The 17,378-nt window shown below is 36.9% G+C and overlaps 1 pseudogene; it reads left to right on the forward strand.

Annotated features, from left to right (window-relative positions):
• LOC142461020 (glyceraldehyde-3-phosphate dehydrogenase-like) overlaps positions 1-13,465 on the forward strand; it is a 36,657-nt pseudogene extending 23,192 nt beyond the window's left edge.
• The last annotated feature ends 3,913 nt before the right edge of the window (positions 13,466-17,378 follow it).

Below are 17,378 nucleotides of genomic sequence, written 5' to 3' on the forward strand. Positions count from 1 at the left end.
CATATCCATTTGTTTCCTGGAAGTTGAGAGTACTCCTAATCCTCTATATTTTGTAAATGAAACTAAGCTTTATTAAACTTCTAATCTTGAAAAAACAATTTCATTGAATTCTGTATGTGTAAAGGTGGTTCTGCTTTTAGGAGAAGTTGCAAGTGATTTGGCATATTTTTAAATGTTCATTTGTCTCTTCTTTTAATTTTAATTCATTTTTTGAACTATAAAATGTTTCAAAGGTACTGAAAAGTACAGCCAACCATGGCACATTAATTCCAATATTTTCTAGGTTTTTTGCTTCCTTTCTACTCCTTTTCCTTCAATATAGGTATTACCTGAAGCAAAAGCTTTCCCCTTTTCACTCTGCCTAAAGTTTCCATTTTTATATCATGTTTAGGGAATATTTTAGACATATTTAATATATATATAACTATCTATAAAATAGAGTTTAAAAAACTTTTATTATGAATTTTGTGATGTTTGCAAAGCCTTATATTCAGTCTTATATTCTACAATTCACGTACCTTTCCCCCCACTCATCCTTTGCAGTCTCTTCAATGTGCTCTCAGTTATTCCTCTCACTCCCTTTGTTGCCTGTGTCCACTCTTTCCTCTTTCCTACAGCCCTTGAGCTCTTGTGTGTCCAGAAAGAGAGTTGATTCAAGATCTGAGATGAATAGCATCCTTTTTCTCTTAAATGGTGGGTTGTCTAATAATAGCGTGAGTTCAGCGCCAGACCTGAAGAATGACAAAATAGAATTTTAAATGTATTTATGTCTTAATTAGCATAAATTCTATGAGATTATGTTACAGCAACTTGCTCAGTTCCTTTGTAATAAAATTTTGAAATGTCTATATAGCTAAGACATTTAAATGTTATGTTATTTTTCAATAATACATTTTGGAATAACAATGTCTGTCAGCAACCAATATTAGTGAAGTTCTACTTTCTTTTGTTTGTCTTATTGCAATATCACTATTGTGTTAGTCTGGGTACATTAGAGAAACAAATCTACAAAAACTCATGTACAAGAAAGAGTTTTATATAAAGATTAAGTGCACATGTAGAAAACATCACAACCCAGTGCTGCCCAAACCCACAAGTCCAACATTAACCCTTATCTCCAACACCAATCCACAAAATCTTCCTGCATCTCACAAAACACACACTATGACATGAACTTCAGGAGGAAAGTCCAATCAGTGAACATGTAAACATTTCAGCACTGGTAGGTGTTTGCATACGGCTGCTCCTGCACCCAGGGCTGCATCAGGGTAGGTCCATGCAACTTCTCCTCAGGGATGTCTTTAAGGAAATGAGTCTTGCCAGCTGAAGCAGGGGATTGTCTAAGGCAACTGTGCCCTGATCCGACCATCACAAAGCAAGAGACCCGAGAACTCTAGAGGCTAGGATCCCCAAGCCATTTATCCCTCAGCTCTTCAATTAACCCCACATGTGTTTATTGGCCAGGTTGGCACAATAAACTAACTACCTCAACTATGATGTCTCTTTTGCATGTGAAATACAAGTATATAAGATTCTTAAGGACCACATTGAAGTACTAGTTTTCTACAATTTTTCCAATGTGATAATTATAAGATGTTTTGCTGTGTATTATTTTATGTGTATAAGTATCTGTTATTTTATTTTCCTGAAAGATTAAAATGAAACCAAACCAAAACCTTGTGGCATGCTTGTTTATATGGGATTTTTTAAACATTTGGGCAATTTTTAAAAAATCATTTATGTTTTCAGGCTATTTAATCATTTTCAGTTATACATTTTATATATCATATCTTATTTGTAGTCATGGTAGCACAGAGATTGCATATTGGCTCCCACTGACAAAGTTAATAGTTAAAAAATACCAGCTTCTCTTCAGGAGAAAGATGGGGCAGTCTCAGAAACTCACAGGGACACTTCTACCTCATACTGTATGATCACTGTGAGTTGGAATTGACTCAATGGAAATGAGTTTGAGATTGAGTTTTATTTGAGGATTATCTTTTACTCGTGTGTCAGTCTGGATTATCTGGAGGACGCAAACCAGTGACGCTTATATGGATGCATATGTTGAGGGAAATTTCTATCAAGACAATGGATCATACAGTTGTAGACTGGGGCAAGTTCCAAGTCGTGGCAAGTTCCCTGGTCATGCGCTGATCTTGACTCTCATAAGTATGAACCCAAGATTGGCTAGAACATGACTGGATTGTTGCTAAAGAGGTGACTATATCCAAGGTCAGCAGGCCAGGCTTGTAACTGCTGAGGAAAATGAACACAAGGAATGGAGGTCAGGTGGCAGACCACTGACGACCATCGGGATTAGCTGGTATTGTTGCAGGCCATTGGCTCAGGTCCAAAGGGGCGGAGTCTGACAAGAGAGATGCAGGATTCAGGCCCAGCAAAGGCAAGCCATGTTTCCCACTTTTACTGGAAACAGGCTACACTTTCAAAGAAACTTGCTTTCACTGGTTTGATTCCTCAAAGCCAATGTCATCATGGAGATACTCCTGGAAGATTACTAGATTTAAACATGCCAATCACTGAGGATTCTGGCTCAGTCATGTTAACACAAAACCATAACGCTCATGATATGCATGTATATATGTATTTATGTTTTAGTCTATTGTCTGGGATCTCACATGCTATGTTGTGCATAAGAAATAATAACACTTTGTATTGTGTAGGCCAGCTCTGGTAAGGACAAGGCTAAATTTGCACATACTCTTTATTATTATTATTATTACCTACTTTTATGGGGCTCTTACATCTCTTATCATAATCAATCGATATAGTCATTGTGTCAAGCCCATTTGCATCTATGCTGCCATCATCATTTTCAAAGCATTTTCTTTCTACTTGAGCCTTTGAAATCAGCTCCTCATTTTTCCCTCCCTGGGCCCCCTCCCTCATGAACGCTTGATAAGCGATAATGTCACCAAGGTTGCTGAATATTATTATAGAGTGAAATGCTAGTGGTGATTCCTTTCTGACAGGTTGGTTATATTGTGAGTCATTTATGTTTATATAATGTTTTCTATTTTACTATAATATGTACTTCTTATTTATTTAATAAGTTTTAATATATAATAAAATAAATGATCATTTAAATTAAAAAGGGTATTAATAGCACAATATCCAAAATTCTAAGATCTTAAAATATTGGAGGAGAAATTGCAATGTGGCTGATGGTCCTCTAATTTTTAACATGATATGAAGAATAGCATGAATATTTTACCTCAATCCAATGATACCATTTAGGATAATTTTAGATAAATCTGTATTTGATATACCTATATTTTGTATCACATTCTAGTCTTTTCTTCTTTTGATATCACAGTTATAGTAACCACATAAAATGAATTTGAAAACATTTTTTTTTTCAGTCTTCTGAAATATTTTATATATTGAAAAATTACATCCTCTTTACAAATCTTTTAGAGTTTTGTTATAAAACTGATTGTGACTGCTAGTATATTGTGTTCAAGTGAGAGTGGACATCAAATATTGCTTTAATTTCATAACTAATTTAAAGTGATATTTTATTTTCAGTCAATTTATTAACTTGTTTTTCGAAAATTTGTCTATTGTATTTGTGTTTTAAGTTTATACGTAATATTTATTTTATTTTTAAAGATATTATATCACTTATTTTGTACTATTTTAATTCCTAAATTTTGTGTGCATGAATGTGTTTATATTTCCTTTACTCAATATACAAGAATTTTTATCTATTATATTTGCATCTAGTTTTTATTTTCAAAGTTTTATTTATTTACATACATATAATTCACATATCATATAGTTCCACAGTTTGATTACATCAAGAAGAGTTGTATAATCATCACCACAATCAGTTTTAGAATATTTCTTCATGTTTTTGAAATACTTTTATTGGGGGCTCTTATATCTCATCACAATCCATACATTCATCCAGTGTATCAAGCACATTTGCACATATGCTGCCATCATCATTTACAAAGAATTCTCTTCCCACTTGAGCCCCTGATATCAGCTCCCCATTTCTTACCCCTCCCTCCCCCGCCCACCCTTCCTTACAAACTGTTGATAAGTTATAGATTATTTTTTTCCATATCTTACATCGTCCTCCGTCTCCCCTCACCCACTTTTCTGTTATTCATTCTCCTGGGAAAGGGTTTTGATTGATCCTTGTGATCGATTTCCCGTTCTTAAAGAACTGGAGTTTTGAAAATTATTTTCTATGGACTTTGTTTTCATTTTTAGTAGTTGCTGTATCTTATATATAGCATTTATTTATTCACATATTTCCATGCTTCCACTTTTAGTTTTCCCCAACATCACCGAATTAATTTAGATTTGGCAATTATAAAAATGTTTTAAATATGTTTTAAAACTAAATGTCCTTTGGAGTACGGCCATTGTTGCAATAACCACAATCCTTTTCCATTAATTTTTCTATTAACCAGTACTAATTCTTCGATTTTCTGTGTATTTTTCTTTTATTAAATGTTTGCATCAACACATATGTGTTTACTTTTCTAAAACACGATGCTTTTTGGAATTTTTGTAAGAATCCTTAATCGTAAATGTGTGCATAATATCACTGTCTTTATACTTGTGAAATTATGTCCTATATCATGTTCAGTTGGCATAACAGTTCACGAAAGGCTGTGTTCTACATTCTACTTTGATGTGTAGAAACTGAGGTCTTAACACCTGTGAACAGCTGTCTAAGATTAAATAAGAGTGAGGAAAATCGAAAGGCATATGAAGATAATCATTCCATTGGATGAATGCCACATTAATATAAGTCTCCATGATCTTGAGACCAAAAGGATTAGATAGTACCTAGATACTGATGTCAACTAGTCTGAACAGAATCACTGGCTATTCACCAAAATAGCCAACTTTGATGTAAAAACTTGTAGCAGTCTGGTTCTATCAAGATGACATTAGAACCCCTATGGCAATTGTACACTATACTATAATGTTGATATGAGATGGAATAGATTTAAAGGCAAATAAGTTTAATATAGTGTGAATATATGTGAAACATTAAGAATATCATACTCACACATAGACACATGTATATTAACACACACACAGATGCATGGCTCTTTCCTCAAATGCATAATTCACAAGTTTTACTTCAACAACTCACTGATAGTTCAGTTGTAAGATTCTCATCTTCCTTGACGAGACCTAGGTTTGATTTTCAGAATAAATCCTATGTCAGTGGAAGCTTGTTGCTAAGAGGACACAATTTCAGCCAAGATGCCAAGCTAAAAGGGAAATAGGAAGAATAACCGGGTATCATGTTTCTTAAAATCAGCCAATGAAAACCTTTGAATCACAATTGATTGATCAACCACCAGTTAGGATGATGTCCCAGAACAACCAGTTAGGTTGATGTTAGTTAGGATGATGTTTGTCCATGGGGTCATAATAACAGTTAACAGCAATAAAAGTTAAACACGCTTATCTGCTGTTTCATCCATCCACTAATATTTTCCCTCGAAAAAATGTTTTGTTATTTCTACAAAGCATATTTGATTATTTTCCATACATGCCCCATCCTCTTTCACAAACATTGTTTCTATTGTGTGTTTTAAGACTTCTTGCAATTTCATACTTTCATTTGAAGCATACATCCATAGATTCTTTCAATTTACCAAGTGTCTGCATTTTAGGGAAGCACCCATATTTTTAGCTGGTAATTTTTCTTGCTATTTGTGATTATTTAAAAGCTATTTCTGTTCATGGCAGTCTATGTATTTGAAGTAATCCTCCTAAATGATCTTGAGTTTGCATCAGCTGCCTATGCTTAGAGTGTCACTAACATTATATCAATTTCTAGGTTAATTCTTGGATATTTAAGAAGATCATAGTTAATGTGAAATCAAACAATTTTAAAGAAAAGTAATATTATTAGGCATTAATATATTTAGTAAAATTATTGTAACCTAAGCACCCACCCCCACCATATTCAAGTGGATATCACTTTCCTTACTGTATCCTATGGATAGGGAAATTTTTGTCGAAGTCATGTTCTGAATAAGATTTTAATTCTGTAATAACCAGGAATTTCATGAGGTTAAATGTTTATAATCTGAGAAACCTGATCACTTTTTATGAGTCTGTAATGATTTTAGGGTACACATGACTAACTGACATCCACACTTCTTCCTGTTTGCTATCCTCTTTGCTGATAAAGTGCCTACAGACTTTATTTACCAATTTGGATTAGTAGTATTTTCTAAATATATAACATATAAATGTACTGATTCAAATGTAATTTGGGCTATGATTGTACATCCCATTTGTAACTTTTTCCTTTCTTATCCAAAAGTATCCATGGAATTCATAATTATTTAACTCTTTTTAAAATGAAATGTACCAACATTGACTCCATCAGAGCATATAATCTCCTTTGCCTTTTTTGGTTTATTTGGACATGTCAATCTTTGATTTTTAATCGCAAACCATTTGTCATGACCCCTATTTTGTGTGTGTGTGTGTCCTTTGTATGCACAGAATCACAGTCCATTTACCTGTGGTTCTTCTGTTGTTTTTCCTTCTAACCCACCAGTCTGACCACTTCCTTCCCTCTGTTTTTATTCCTTTCCTATGGTCACTCTCTTTTCCCCACCAATCGTCAGCTTCAACCACGATGACTGAAATATAAAGTATGTACAAAGACTCACCGTTTGAAATATTTGACACCTTTTATTGTCTTCTGATACAATGCCTCAATAATAACAACATGTGTCTACATCTTACCTATATCTTGAACTTATCAGCTTCATTTGACCTAATAAGGATGTTGAGTTCCCTTTTCTTGATCATATAGTCCGTGCTCTCAAATCAAAACTGCACTAAAAACTCAGCAGTTTTTAAAGTAGTTCTCTTGGTCAAAACTAAAACCGCCAAGGAAATTTGTTAAAAAGAAAAGTATTGAATTCCCAATTCAGATCTACTGGATCAGGTATTCTGGGTATTTTAACAACATATCCAGGTGTTTCTTATTGATAACATCTTCCACAAGATGTCTTTCCTCTTTGAGACATTTCCTCTTCCAGATCCTCAGGAAGTCTGCCCTGGTAATTTGTCCCAGGCATCAGGCTTCAGTTTGGACCTACCCGTACAATGAAGCTATGATGTACTAAATTTTTACGATAATTACATTATCTTGTCATATACCAATTGACTGTTTTAATGTTAGCCTCTCACTCAGCCACTGTGTCTTTGATTTGCTCTCATCCCATAAGTGTCCTGTAAGAGAAAGCACACGTGCCCCAGTGTGTTCTGAGACTGTAAATCATTTTAGAAAGAGAAGTCCTCATCTTTCTTAAAGGTAGAACATTTGGCTTTTCCAATGCCTGACTTATAACTAAAAGATAAAAAGTTACAAAATATTTTGAAATGAATTGATGATTGAATATAAACTCATAGTTAAATAAGGCTTGCTTGTAAGAATCAAAATAATTTCTCTCCATTAGAGCATGAGTGTCCATCTCCTGTTTAAGTATATTTCCTGAGACAATTAATATAAATGAAGTGCTCATTATCAAGTGAGCTTCAAAAATGTTGAGAAAATGGAATTAAAAGATGACAATTTTGTGACAAACTTTTGGATGTTTGTATATTTTGGAAGCTTTGCATCTTCTATTTTCTGAATTCCATTGATATAATTTATTTATTTTTGTCAGCAAAGGTTTCCTAGTGACGATGTATGACCTTCTTCCACTTATTTTATACCCAACGATGAGTAGGTTGCATCATGTTCTACAAACATTAATCAGTGGTATTAGGTTAAGGGAGAAATTCAAGCGTAAATGTGCTCAATGAATTACTAAATACGTGTTAGGAATTATGTCTGTGAAAAATATTACCACACATTTGCAATAGACTACTACAGTTGTACTTAGAAGCTTACCTGCAAAGGAGAGCTGGTGGGCAGAGTGTGAGAGGTCAGATGTGGGTTGAAACCTCAGAGGTTACAAGTTTGCACTCTTTTCCATATCCCTCACTCTTTACCTCTGGTGATCTCCTGTCATTCATGTTCTGTCAAATTGTCTCACCTGAGAGAATTTGATTGTCATTAATTTAATTTCAGTTATGTTTTCTTTTTATTTATTAAGAACTATGTATACATAAAACAATATGATTCTGTTTTTATCCCAACTTATTTTGCTTTATATATGTTCCATGAATGTTAACTTTTACAATCATTTTTTCCAAACTCTATGTTTATATGTTTTATGCTTTTACATCTTTTCAATATTTTATCTGTTTTCATTTCATTTTTAATTCTTCCAATGTTAACAGTTCAAAATATACCATTAAATATTTTAATATTGTACCTTTTAATTTTATAATTTTCTTTAATTTATTTATGTATTTTAAAATTTTTTGTGCCTATTTTTACTATAGCCTCCGTTCAACGATTTATTTTAGTAAAATTTATATGTAAACATTTTACTTTTGGTTTTTATAATATGCATTCATCCTATTTCAGAAGTCTCTCTTTCAAGTTTATGTATTATTATTCAGTAATATACATAATTGTCATATTGATATGAGTATCAATATGAGTGGGGAATGTCAAACTATTAACATAAATTTTAAAAATCTTATCCATCTGGCTTTCTCTGCTTCTATTAAAGCAGAATTGTTTCCCAGGACTCCTCTGTTACTATGATCCCTGGACTCCTCTGTTACTATGATCCCTGGACTCCTCTGTTACTATGATCCCTGACTCCTCTGTTACTATGATCCCTGGACTCCTCTGTTAGGTCAAGCCCAAGTCATACTTGCAGATCATACATGGAGTTAGGAATTAGTGTGGGGGTAGTAAGGAGAGAGTTAAACTGGAAACTATTCTGAAGATAGATTCAGCAGGACTTGACAATGGTCTGGCTATGTCAGTAGGTGTTTAACTTCTAGTTGAGATAGGGGCCGTTAGGAAAAAACAAGTTTAAGACTGAATATGAGACACGTGTCAGATTTAATTTAGACATATACATTTATATTAATAACCAAAGAACTAGTAATGAAGTCTTTAGACTCTAACTTTTCTACTGCTATTATATTGTTGTATTTGAAACCATGAGAGTAGAAGAGACTTCTGGTAAATGGGTTGCAAAACTGGATTAAGGGGAAAGACTTGTGAAGGAAATAAATACCAAAGTTCAATAGAAAATCCAAGAAAATGTGCTGTCACCAAGAGTAAAGAAAATATTTGGGAAAAGGAAGCTCCATCAAACATGTTGATGACTGCTTACTCAGTGGTTCTCAACCTGTGGATTGCGACCCCTTTGGGGTTGCACTATTTCTAACAGTAGCAAAATTACCGTATGAGGTAGCAAGGAACATAATTTTATGGTTGGGGGTCACCACAACAAGAATAACTGATCAACGGGTCAGGGAATTAGGAAGGTTGAGAACCACTGGCTTAAGAGTTCAATAGGATTAATGGTTTCCAGTTCAATAACAACAAGCAACAAAAGTGTTTCTTTTTTAATGTTGACAGTTGTTTTAAAGCTATTAGCTTTGAGTTAAAGATTGGCGAGTTAGATGAGATAGGCAGATAAGCTGACTTAACATTTGCTTTATGCCACTCTGGAAAGGTGGCAAAATAGTCATGTGGAATTTGCAATAGGATATGGAATGACCGAATGGTTTTCTAGTAGTTGGGAATATTTCTAGCACCTTCAAATTATTTTGGTATCACATTAAAAATATGGCAATATCGTGACCTGAAGAATTTCAAATGTTCATATTCTATAGTTTTCTGCATGTAGAACAAGTGATATTTAGGAAGTCACTCTACGGGGCTTCAGAGAGAAGGAATGTGAACTTTCCACATTTTCTAACTACCACGATGTGTACAGTAGAGCACCTATTAATGGCACACCTTGGAGCCCTGGTGCCATAATGAATATGCATCGTCTGCTAATCAAGAGCTCATAACCACCACTACTCATGGGAGAAGACAAGGCTTTCTACTCCCTCCCTGAAAGTCTCAAAACCCAGCTGGGCAATTATACCCAGCTGGAGAGTTTCGCTGTGAGTCAGATTTTAATTGTGCCCATGATTTTGAAGTTTTCTATGTGAATATGGTTTATGTAGTCCCAAGCCACAGACATATCAGTGCCTAGCAACTTCAAAACCACATGACAACAGAGGCCCTCAGTTTTGACCCACTAATTAACTCAATTTTATAATTATAACCAGTTAGTTATCAATTGTTGAAATTTTCTGCATCCCTCATTATTGCTTATTACCCCAAAACTCAGCTAGTTCCTTTGTAATATTTTTTACACAATTTATATCTTAAACAGAGTAAATCACTTAATTTGACACTGATCTATTCATTTGCCATTACTTACCTTGTCCTTCTCTCATAACAACCTTGAAAAATTATCTCCCACTTAATACTCTCACCACATTCGCTTGTTCCCTGCTATACTTTCCAATCCTACTGTGCTGTACCATCAAGTGAAAATGACATTAATGAACCCCAGGGAGCAGAAAGAACCTCAAATAAAAAGTGCCAATCATTCCTGTTACATTACATATTCTTTATTTACTAATCAGTTTATGTTAAATTATATGCATTAATATTCTAATCTTCATATTATAATCGGGTAATTAGAAGTAATTAGTATAGTTAAGTCACTCAAAATAGATTCTTTAAATCTTATATCCTCTTAGATATTTTGCATAGGCCCCTCTAAAATTTACATAATTAAAATAGTTTTTTCTTAAGGAACAGTTTGAAAGTTAATGTAATTCATAGTTTTTAAAATTTGATGATATTCCACAACTAATTACAAAGGGGATAGCTGAACAAAATGGTCTCATATTGAATTTTGGCTTATGTCCTTTGGATATGTTCTCAGGAGAGTATTCCCTGATAAAGGACAGCATGCTTTGTAAATATAGTACCAGCACAAAAGACCTTTGATAGGATAGAATGACCTAGAGACTGCAACAATGGCTCAAACTTAACAGTTGTGAGGATGGTGCATTGTTTCACTTTGTGACACATTGGGTCTTTATGAGCCAGAGCCCTTGCAACAATTATCATGCTATATAGTCATAGAGGAATGTCAAATTCAGAAGCAAAGAGGAAGGGCAGATGTTAGAAATGATGCTGGAGATTGCATTGATATCTTGCCTATGCTTCCCTGGCCTCTCCATCCACTTCCATCCGAAGAAACAACCAGCCAGTGACCCAACACTGTAAAAAAGTTATCACATAGGTGATGTGTCTCACTCAGGCAAGCTTTTATTTCAAATGAAAAGTACCTTCCAACGGAGGAGCAGGTCAGTCTTGGTGAATTGAGGACAACCTAAGGTGTTACAATGAAAGATGTTTATTCTACTTTTACAATGTATGATAACCAAGGGGAAGAATATTCATGATTTTTCTACAGAAATGGGGGCACTTCTGATAAGTTTGAGGTCCATCCCTCACTTTCCTTTATTTGGTCAGATTGGAAGTGTCACAGTGCTATTCTAGGTGATGGAAACCTGTCAAGCACTAGTGGGTGTGATTTTTATTATGATAATGAAAAGCAAAATTTTCTTAGGCCATTTTTTCCAACACTATCTTTTAGGTGGTAGAGAATTCTCTAACCGCAAGTCCTTGAACTGGTAAATTTTACTGCAGTTTATCAGCTGAATTATTCTCTACTCCCTTCTGAACTCCCTTCTTCTTAGATTATTTGTCAATCAAATTGTCCAGGCTCCCCGTTCTTTCCCTAACAGCATTAATCAGGGTTCAGTAGGGCACTAATGGATCACTCAATGTACCTCTGATCCCTTGAGGCCTCCTCACCCCCCACTATCATGATCCCAGTGCCGCTTCCCACTCTGGGCAAGATGGGAGCATGCACATAGTTATAAGCAAGAGATAAAACTCACAACATGGAACTCAGGAACAGAAATGAGAATAGAGATACCAAAAGGGTAGGAGGAAGAGGATAGGAGGTGGGGAGGGGAGAGGGGCATCAATCACAATGAATGACGCATAACCACACACCCCCATCCAGGGGGGAAGACCAACAGAAACCACAGGGAAAGTGAGACAGTGGTCGGTATGAGATTTGAAAATAATTAACAATTTATGATCTATCAAGGGGCCACGAGGTTGGAGGCAGGGGGTTAGGGAGAGAGCAAAAAAAGAGATGATCCCAAGGGCTCAATGGAAAGTAAATGTGTCAAAAAGAATGATGGAATATATGTACTAATATGTTAGATACAACTGGTGTATGGATTGCAACAAGAGTTGTCAGAGCCCCCAATATAACGAGTAAGAGTCACAAAGCTGGACTCTTTGAGGAACTGTACATCAGCATTGGAGGGCTCAACCACTTATGATATACAGATGACACAGATTGCTTGCTAAAAGGGAAGAATTGGGTTCTCTGCTCCTCCTCGTGTGACAGGCAGTCTACTCCTCCCGTTCCCATGCAGTCCCAGCCACATCTCTGAGACACGATGGTGAATGGATCAGAGTGAACGGATTTGGCCGTATTGAGCACCTGGTCACCAGTGCTGCTTTCCACTCTGTTACAGTGGACGTTGTTGTCATCAACAACCCCTTCATTGACTTGAACTACTTGGTTTACATGTTCCAGTATGATTCCACGCCCGGCAAGTTCATTGGCACCTTCAAGGCTGAGAATGGGAAGCATATCATCAATGGGAAGGCCATCTCTGTCTTCCAGGAGCAAGATCCCACCAACATCAAGTGGGGTGATGCTGGGGCTGAGTATGTCGTAGGGTCCACTGGTGTCTTCACAACCATAGAGAGGGCTGGGGCTCACTTGAAGGACAGTGTCAAATGGGTGATGATCTCTGTCCTGTCTGCTGATGTTCATGAGAAATATGACAACTCCTTCAAGATTGTCAGCAATGCCTCTTGCATCACTAACATCTTAGCCCACCTGGCCAAGTTTACGCATGACAATTTTGGCATCATGAAAAGACTCATGACCATAGTACATGCATCACTGTCACCCAGAAGACCGTGGACGGCCTCCCTGGAAAATTCTGGCACGACGGCCATGGGGCTTCCCTAGAACATCATCCCCGCATCTACTGGCACTGCCAAGGCTGTGGGCAAGGTTATGCCGGAGCTGAATGTGAAACTTACTGGCACGGCCTTCCGTGCCCCCAACCCCAATGTGTCCATTGTGGATCTCCTCTGCCATCTGGAGAAAGCTGCCAAGTACATGACACCAAGGAGGTGGTGAAGCAGGTGGCAGATGGTCCACTCAAGGGCATCGTGGTCTACACTGATGACAAGGTTGTCTCCTGTGACTTCAACAGTGACGCCTGCTTGTCCACCTTTGATGCTGGGGCTGGCATTGCCCTCAACGACCACTTTGTTAAGCTCATTTCCTGATGTGACAATGAATTTGGCTACAGCAACAGGGTGGTGGACCTCATGGTCCACATGGCCTCCAAGGTGTGAGAGCCCCCCTGGACCAGCAGCCCCAGCAACAGCACTGGAGGAAGAGAGGCCCCCAGCTGCTGGGAGTTTTTGTCCCCAACGCAATCCGCCAACACACTGAGAATATTCCATCCAGGCCCCCTGAAGGAAGGAGAGGGACTTAGACAGCCCAAACTTGTCATGTACCATCAATAAAGTACACTGTACTCAGCCAAAATTAAGGGAAGAATGGAAACATACTGATGAAAATCAAAGACTACTGCCTTTAATATAGATTTCATGTTAAAATAAACAACTATCCTCACAACGGGACCAATAATCAATGCTTTGATAATTAGAAAAATATTCACGTGTCAAGGGTTTTATTTTGCTGAACTCACCAATTTCCCTCTTTAAACGCTCAAGGAACCACATGACCTACTTCTTTACACAAATCAATTACAAAATACTTCTTTATAGTGTAAAGGAATAAAGATATAATTCTGAGGAATAAGGTAAACCTGACCCAAGCTGTAATATTTTAAATTACCTCATGATAATTAATAAGGAGGAGTGAAGATGAACAGATATATTTGGTCTATGGTGTATTGGCAAAGAAAAATGAAAATACCATTAACTACCAGAAGAAGGAAAATAAATGTCTTGCAAGTACACCTGGATCCCCCTTAGAGAAGAATGGTAATATTTCCCCTCAGGACTTTGGACATGTTTTCAGGAAGGACCTTGAAAAAGTGTCGTGATAGTTAGGTTTATTGTGCCAACTAGGCTTCTGCAGGAACATGTGGGCAGAGTTTAATCAAGTAACAGCTTAATTGGAGGGAAATCATTGTAAATGACTCTCTGAGGCTGGCTTCTTCCTCTGTCTTTCTCCCTGGTGACCAACAATGCGCTGCTGCGTAAGCTAGTCCTTTGCCTCAACTGTGTGCTACGCTATCTGTGGGCCCAGCCAACCAGTGAATCATGTGGCCTTGCTGTGCATTACTAGAGCTTGAGATTCCATTAGGACCTTCTTCAGAACACTGCTGGGGGATCACATCACTAAGGCTTGTGGTGTCATTGGGACCTGTTTCGCTATGCTCCCAAGCTACTGGCCTCTGCTAGGCCTCAACTTCTCGTCTTCCTGCTGTTGCTGCCCCAACCCTGCCACATCTGTTGCCTGCAAACCAACTCTGCTCGTCTTGCCTCAGGGCAAGTTCTGCTGTCTTGACCTTGGAACAGCAACTGGCTTGTGTTGAAGGACCTTCAGTATATGAACAGTTACATGAGAGAAAAAAAAAAACCCTGTGAAATACAACTGCTCTCTTCAGTATGGATTGTCGATGTAGAGATAACAAAAACCCTCATACTTGGATGAATAAAAAACAGAGAAAGCATTGAAATTTTCAAATATTATACTTGGATATACAATCAATATTCTTGAAAGCAACATTGTTCAATAAATTCAACACTGTATTGAATTGGGAATATTGTTGCATAAGACCTCATCACAATTTTAAAGAGCAAGATGTCATTTGGAAGAATAAGGTATGCTTGGCCCAATCCATGGTATTTTTACCTGTCTTATATACAAATGAAAGCTGGACTTTGATTAAATAAGACCATGGAAGAATTGTTGTGTCTGAATTATGGTGCTAAGAATTTTGAATGTACCACTGAAGGCCAGAGAAACAAACAAATGTGCAATAAGTACAGTAAATTTATCAGAAGTCCCCCCTATTTCTCCAGAAAAATCATGAATATTCTTCTCTTAGAAGCAGAGATGGTGAGAATTCATCTCATAAACTTTGGGCATGTCATCAATAGTAAACAATCCCTGAAAAAAGACATCATGCCCTGTATAGTAGGAATTCAGCAAAAATGAGGAAGTCCCTTAAGAAAGTGGATTTACAAAGTGACTGCAATGATGGATTCAAACAGAGCAATTGTGAAGATAGCACGCTATCGCAGAGTTTCTTGTTCTGTTGCCTATAGGTTTGTACTTAACAACCACAACAAATCTTAAGTAAACTGCCTTATCTTGCTCTTGTGTAAACAGTGATTGGTTAGCATTTGAGCCCTTCAGCAGTGTGCCAGCAGGATTCTTTCTTTATTTCTTACCTTCTCCTATCCTACATATATCCCTTGAATAGCAAAACAATTTTCATTCCATAATAGATCATTGAAGATACAAGTGTGTTTCTTCTTTTACCATTTTACCCACCTCTCTTCACTCCACCCCTGGTACCATAATATGTCTGGTTGTGTAGACTAGAGAAACAAATTCAGTGACACTCATATAGGTGTAAGAGAGAGCTTTATATCAAGCAACAATTGCATATTGAGAAAATGGCCCAGCCTGGTTCAGATAAAGTCCATAAGTCTGATATTAACAAATAAGTCCGATACTTGTCTATAAATCTCTCTTCAGACTCACACAGTCACATGCAATGATGCAAACTTCAGGAAGACCACAGGCCAGTCAGTGCAAAGTCTTGTGGATCTAACGGCGGTGGAAGCCTCCTAGCGCTGGCGTGGGTCTCCATGTGGCTCCTCAACAGGAAGGTACAGCAGTGTGTGGGGCTCTTGAAAGTCTCAGAAAGTCTATGTGTGACTTGTCAATAGGGGATGAAGGGAGAAAGATTGGGAAAGCAGCCTCCAGAGAACCATTTAGCTCAGTTGACCTCCAATCAAGCTTCAATCTGATTGACAGGCTAACATCGGCCCCTTCTCCCTTCATTCTCTCAAGTAGACATGAGATTACGTAAGAAAGGCATCATGCTTAGAAACAGAGGAGGATTTTCAAGACTTACGTACACAGTGACTGCAATATTAGGCTCAAGCTTAGCAATGGTGTGGGATGGTGTACGATCAAGCAGTTCATTCTGTAGTACATAGGGTTGCTATGTATTGGAATAGTCTTGACAACACCAAACTCTGAAATACTCCCTGTTATGTTCTCTACAGGGAGTCCCGGTGGCATAGTGTTTACATGATGAGCTTCTAGCTGTAAGGTCAGCAGTTTGAAACCACTAGTCTCTCTGAGGGAGAAAGACAAGGCTTTCTCTTCCTGTGAAGAGCTGCAGTCTTATAAACTTAAAGGGATCATTTTTCACTGTCCTCTAGGGTCTTTATGAGTTGGCATGGGCTTAATGGCAGTGAATGTTGAGTGAGTATATCTATACCTATATCTCTGTATCTATTTTCCAAACTCAGATATTATTTAAAGTAATATAATTCACTTCCTTCCAATATAGTGTAGCACTATATTGTCCCATTAAAGTGCCCCTATTGATGTGGGTCAGAGCTCTATAGAGAGTGTCACATAATAACTATGAATTAATCTTATTTAGCTGACTCAATTAACATTTGAAAAATATGTGAGTCATGGCATAAGAGCTGTGTGTAAAACCCAGAAAGAAAAAAAATAATTATTTTCATTGACATTCATGAAGTAGTTGGACTTGATATTTATATTTATGTTTGGTTGGTTGTTTTGGGTTTCTTAAAGCAGCTGTGTGCAAATCATTATATATCAATGGCCACTGGGAAACATTGTCAACATCTGGAGTTTTTATTAAACAAATATGAGCAGCTACCATTTGATTGCTCTTTCCCAAAGCAGAGATTAAATAATAGTCCATCAGACACCTGCTGCATAGATTCATCAGAGCAGACTGCCCTCTTTATCAAAAATGAAGTAGTGTCTTCCCTATCTTCTCCAGCACAAAATGTGTGAGTGTGATTACAACCAAATAAGAAGAAAAGAATACTGACATTTTATTCATTGCTTAAATAAGTAGAACATTTGAAAATGTGGTCATTGCGTCATAAGAGATTTATCTATTTTTTCTGTGAATTTTGGATGCTTTATGTTATTTTTAAAACTCACTTTGCTGGAAGCTCTTACATGGGCCATATCATTCTTTAGCTCAAGCACATGAAACAGTATTGTACA

This window comes from Tenrec ecaudatus, chromosome 11 (genome assembly GCF_050624435.1).
Source record: "Tenrec ecaudatus isolate mTenEca1 chromosome 11, mTenEca1.hap1, whole genome shotgun sequence".
NCBI classification, from domain to species: Eukaryota; Metazoa; Chordata; class Mammalia; order Afrosoricida; family Tenrecidae; genus Tenrec; species Tenrec ecaudatus.